Source organism: Nicotiana sylvestris, chromosome 3 (assembly GCF_000393655.2).
Source record: "Nicotiana sylvestris chromosome 3, ASM39365v2, whole genome shotgun sequence".
NCBI lineage: Eukaryota > Viridiplantae > Streptophyta > Magnoliopsida > Solanales > Solanaceae > Nicotiana > Nicotiana sylvestris.
This window is the reverse complement of record NC_091059.1, coordinates 172,495,081-172,501,080: the sequence shown is the minus strand read 5'-3', so window position 1 is coordinate 172,501,080 and position 6,000 is coordinate 172,495,081.

Genomic DNA, 6,000 nt, shown 5'->3' with positions numbered 1-6,000 from the left:
TGTCAATTCGGGAAAACTTTTGTAAAACCCTTATAAGATGTAGGAAACTCGCCCAAGAGAAAAGGGAGCTTATTTTGAGATTATTTTTGCAAGAAGAACAAGTGTGAGATATCACCCAAAACATCATAGTTCTTATTCTCTTTTATTTTTCTTGCAATTTTCCATTATGAATATTTTCGTAGTTTATTCTTACGTTGTCATGAGTAGCTAAATACTTTAATCTAAGGTTTTGGTGAAACCCGTTGGGGATGACTTGGTTGTTATATTAATATAGTTTGAATTGGTTGTTAATCTCTAATTGTTCATCTACGTTTTGATTGTGGTTAGTTGAAAGGGCCCTCAATTATCCGTTCCTATTTATTATGTATCTTCTTGAGAGAGAGTGCATATTTAGGTAGTTGTTTGAACAACATCACTCCCGGAGTATAGACGAGAGTCATAACCGAGGGTTTAGAGATTGGATTAGAGATAACGATACCTCGGGTGCAATCTAAAAGAACGGTAATGTGAATCTAGCTAGCGTAGCTTGAGAGAGTGCGTCTAGTAAATTATCATAATTGCTTGAGAGAGATTTATGATAGCCGGAGAGTTCTTGATTGATAGAGACAACTAAGGCATCGCTATAAGAAACGTACAACCAAGGAAATCACCAACGGGGGAAACCATTACCTTAGACCTTATTCCAACTGTTTACACATCAAGCATAGTTAATTTTCAGCTGTTAATTATTTTCAGACTTTAGTTGTTAGAAATATCATCAATTGTGAATTACAAAGTTTGGGGAAAATTGATTCTGTGAATTTAGTAAATCAGTCAAAAGAAATTGATAGGTTAATTCTCTGTGGTTCAACTCTGGGCGGAATTACTCAGATTATATTTGCTACGTCCGTGTGTGTCTTTGTATAAGGCATAGTTTGGCGTTATCAGTAGCCTTCGGGTATGTCACTTGGACTTGTTTCCCGATAACTTTCCGAACTTGTTCGAAAATTTAGTCCTCGAGTATATTGGCCTTGGCCTTTGTTTCGAGGTATGCTCGCACTTGGGTTAAGATAGCCCGTGGGCTTTTATGATCAAGTGAGGATTTGCTCGAACTCGAAGTAAAGTTAGCCCTTAGGCTTCGTAGATAGTCCCCGAATGAGAGTTGATCGAACTCGGGTTAAGATAGCCCGTGGGCTTTTATGATCGAGTGAGGATTTTCTCGAACTCGAAGTAAAGTTGTTGATGTGAGCACGTGATTTTTGCTTCACGGAAAACTACTCCAAAAGAAATCAGAAAAGAAATAAAACAAGTTACCTTCGGGTACAATTTTGAGGATTTATGTGACATTTTTGATAATTGGCTTGTCCGTAAATGCTCACCTTGCTATAGTTAAAAATACAAAAAATACATGTTGTATGCATTTAGGAATTAATTAACCATTATTTGGTTTTTAAAAGCGAAAATCACAAAAAAATATGTATTTCTATTCTATCTATTGTCATGGTAATTTTGTTAAATGTTTTAATTCGTGGATAATTGTTGTTAGGTGTTAATTAATATTTGTGTAGTTTAATTTTGGGGTTTTAGGAATTTTTGGTTTAATTATAAGAAGGAAAGACCGGATTTGGGCCAAAATTTAACTAAAAAATCAGGCCCAAACCAATTACCACAATCCAGTCCAAAGCCATGCCTTCCAGGCACGCCCCAAAACGACGCCGCAAAGGGTGTTTGATCTGAGCCATTCATCCATACTCATCCAACGGTCCACGCTCACGCCCGTAACCCGACCTGTGACGTGGTTCGAGATGCGTGTCCATGACGTTGCAATTCCTTTAAAAAATAAGAATGTGATGAGGCTCGCCGAATAAAAAATACAAAATTGTGGGGCCCTCGGTAAATATTTGCTTTAAAATTGCTTAGACTTCGGGATGGACTGTTTAGTAAGATTTCACGGCCCTACCCAAAGTAAATGATACGCTAGTCGCTTTAGGCGCGCCTTTAATAATTTAATTTTCTTAAACTCGGGTGCACATTTATGTGACCCAAATCCAAATCTCAACGGAGTCAAAGTGTGTCGACGACCACGGGTACATTGATTGTGACGCGGTTCGAGATACATTTTCACAACGTTGCAATTCCCTGTAAAATAATAATAAATAATAATGAAAGCGGTAAAGAGTTAAAATCTGCACATAAGTTCATATTTGTATAAAATCAGATAATCAAGCCGAACATGACAGTTGAGCGACCGTGCTAGAACCACGGAACTCGGGAATGCCTAACACCTTCTTCCGGGTTAACATAATTCCTTATCCGGATTTCTGGTTCGCGGACTGTAATACAGAGTCATTCTTTTCCTCGATTCGGGATTAAATTGGTGACTTGGGACACCCTAAATCTCCCAAGTGGCGACTCTGACATAAATAAACAAGTCCCGTTTCGATTGTCCTTTAATTGGAAAAACTCCTTCACCCCTCGCGGGGGCGGAAAAAGGAGGTGCGACAGTTGATACCCAATTTTTTCCTATATATTTTTTATATGCATAAATACCTTTGAAATAGCATATATATGCATATATAAGCAGACACAAGGTTTTTATAATTTTTTCATAATTTTAAGGATTTAAATTGATTTATTTCCTCCCGTTTTATTCATAAAATCCCAATAATTATTCCACAAATTATTGTTATGATGATTTATTCATTTAATTTCTATACTTTATACCATGATATGGTTAATATATTTTTTATGCATTTTTATAATAGCAATTGGTATTTTTAAGCTAAATTGCATATAATTGCAATGTTAGCCCATTTAATGTATAATTACATTTTATATGCGTAAAATTGGTTCCTATATTTTTTAAATGATAATTACATATTTTAAATCATTTTGGTATAGAAAATTATTTTTCACAAATTGTTTATTACTTATTATAAATTAAAAAGGAAAAAAGGCTATTTAAGTTATAGCCAGATTTGGCATTTCAGTTGCAGCCCAAATTAGACCCAACCCCAACCCAATTTGTTATTAAAATACCCGACCCAGACCCTATATACATTTACCCAAACCCGGAACCCATCTACTCGAACAAATCCTGGTCGTTGATCTCCGATCAACGGTCCATACCTATTCTTTCCCTTTTTAATCCTAATACCCCCTAACCCTAGTCATTCTTTACAGCCCACCGCCTCTGAATCCTTTTATCTCCTCTCTTCTCTCAACCTAACCCTAAATACTTTTCAACCTCCTCCCTTCTCCGGTTTTCTCAGGCGACCACTCTTCAACCCCAAGCCTTCAGTGGCTCCTCCATTGCCTTGCTCATCCTCTCTGGGGCCTTCAAGGGCCCTGAGCCATGCCGACTTGTATCTAGGATTGCTGTTTTGGCTGTTCATGGCTTCTCCGGTGTGATTTTGGGCAAAGCCACACTATGTTTGTTACGATCTTTGAAGTTTTAAGCAGGTTCTTCCATCTCTATTTAGGTTTCTTTTGAAACCCTAATTTTCGTTTGTATCTCTCAGATCTGGACTATTTTTTAACGAGTCAAGTCTGTTCCTTCTATGTTTTACACTGTTCTCGAACCTCTTTTGAAAAATCATCGACTTCAAGCTGTTTTTACTTTCTTTAAAGTAATTAGGGTTTCTCGGAGCTTCTTCTACACTTGTTTAAACTGATTTTTCTTTATGTTTAAACCTTTATCCTTTGCATCTCTCGACTGATTATGTGTTTCTACTCCTTTTTCAACTCGTCTATGTGAAAACCCTGGTTCTTGGTCTTAACCCTGGGTTCTGGGTTTGTATTTGATGATTTGTTCGTTTAATCTATATGCTTGCTTGTTTCTCATGAATCCCCGAGTTTTCTGTGATTTTACCCTACTATGATCATTAAGGTTTCTAATTTTTTGCTTCTTCCACCTCTACTATGTTTATTCTGTTAAACTCCTCTAATCAGTACTATGTTCCATGCGAATCCTTGATTTTGTGTGCTTTTCACCCTACTGTGCTATTAGGGTTTCTGATTTTTCCCTCTTCTTGCCTATTTTGTGTTTATTTTGTTTGTTCATGGAAATTTATGGTAAATCCCCCCTAAATCAGTACTATTATCCATCAGAATCCTTAATTACCTGTGATTGATATCCTTCTAATATCTGGTAATATTCTCTACTGATTTTCAACCTCTAAGTTATTTTCCTTGCCTTATTTTATGGTTGACTATGTTGTCAACCGACTCTTATGTTATTTCCTTAATTGGGATATTATGTACTTAGCCTTAATTACATGTTCTATACTTAAATTATGCTGAAACTATTTTCTTGTGTGTTATATTCCAGTCTTATGTGATCTCTTTCCTTATTTGTCTTTACCGTTTGAAATTAACTCCCTTAATTAAGGGAGTACTTCGACTAATTTTATACTAAATTGATACCTAGTTCCATAATTACTGCTTGATTTTGATTCTTGCCTTACTATTCTATCTAGTTTAAAACTATATATATGCTCTCTCACTAACACACACAGAGACGAACTCTTGGTTCAAAACTATCTCCCATACTTAAAAATTTCCGTTCTCTCTCTTGTGCTACTTGCTACTGCTTTAAGTTAGCCGGCTGCAAGCCAAGGCTAACAATTTGTGTTCGCTTGTTCTTTCATTCTGCTCACTATCCTCTTTACTGGTATGCCCTAGTTTCAATTCAAAGTTCCAACAACAATATGATTCTCTTATTGTTTCAGTTCATCTTATTTCTAGTTTGCTTTTATTTGTGGTTTTGTTGTGAAACTTGTAGTTGAGGGTTACATTATTAACATGTCATCATGTCTTCCTCTCTCTTGAGATCAGTATATTTCCCCTTCTGTTTATTTCTGAGCATGTCTACACCAATCATCTCTTACTTGTTATATGTTTACCACCATGAATTCCCCAAATCCCTATCCCCCTACATGTGAGTCTGTTATTTATGACTGATTTTGTAACTATGTCTAGTTAGCTGCTTCTGGGCATGACTATACTAATTCCCAGGTCTTTGCTTAATTATATGTCATATGTATTCCTAAACCCCCTTTACCCCTGTTTGTGACTACCAAACCTGCCTTGATGTTGTGACTCCTGACTAATGCTGTATTTTGTCCCGGGCCCGGGCCTTAGTGGGCCTAACGGGCCGGGCCTCGCGGTCCCGGGCTTCGTGGTCCCGGGCTTTGGCGGTCTCGGGCCTGGCGGTCCCGGTCTTCGTGGGCCTAATGGGTGGAACCGGCCCGTGACGGGCCTAAGCCCACATGGTCCTGTGCTTAACGGGCCGGGCTCGTGGGCTTCGCGGGCCTAGCGGGCTTTTTTTTTTAAGACAATTTCTTGTAGTATCATGGCTATATTAAAAATATATATGTAGTATATATGTATATCTAATTATTAAAGTGCTTGACGAAAAAGAAAATAACAAAACAATAGTAAAACACTAAATTGTCATGCATAAATATCACTTCTTGAAGTATATTATATTGTATCTTATGTATATATATTCTCTTATATATTTTCTTTTAGTATATGTATTGTATCTTATGTATATATATTCGCATAATAATATATTTTCTTGTAGTATATATATTGTATCTTATGTATATATGTTCGCATAATATATTTTCTTGTAGTATATATATTGTATATTATGTATATATTGTAGCATAATATATTTTCTTTTAGTATATTATATTGTATCTTATGTATATATATTCTCTTATATATTTTCTTATAGTATATATATTGTATCTTATGTATATATATTCGCATAATATATTTTCTTGTAGTATATATATTGTATATTATGTATATATTGTAGCATAATATATTTTCTTGTAGTATATTATATTGTATCTTATGTATATATATTCTCTTATATATTTTCTTATAGTATATATATTGTATCTTATGTATATATATTCGCATAATATATTTTCTTGTAGTATATATATTGTATATTATGTATATATTGTAGCATAATATATTTTCTTGTAGTATATTATATTGTATCTT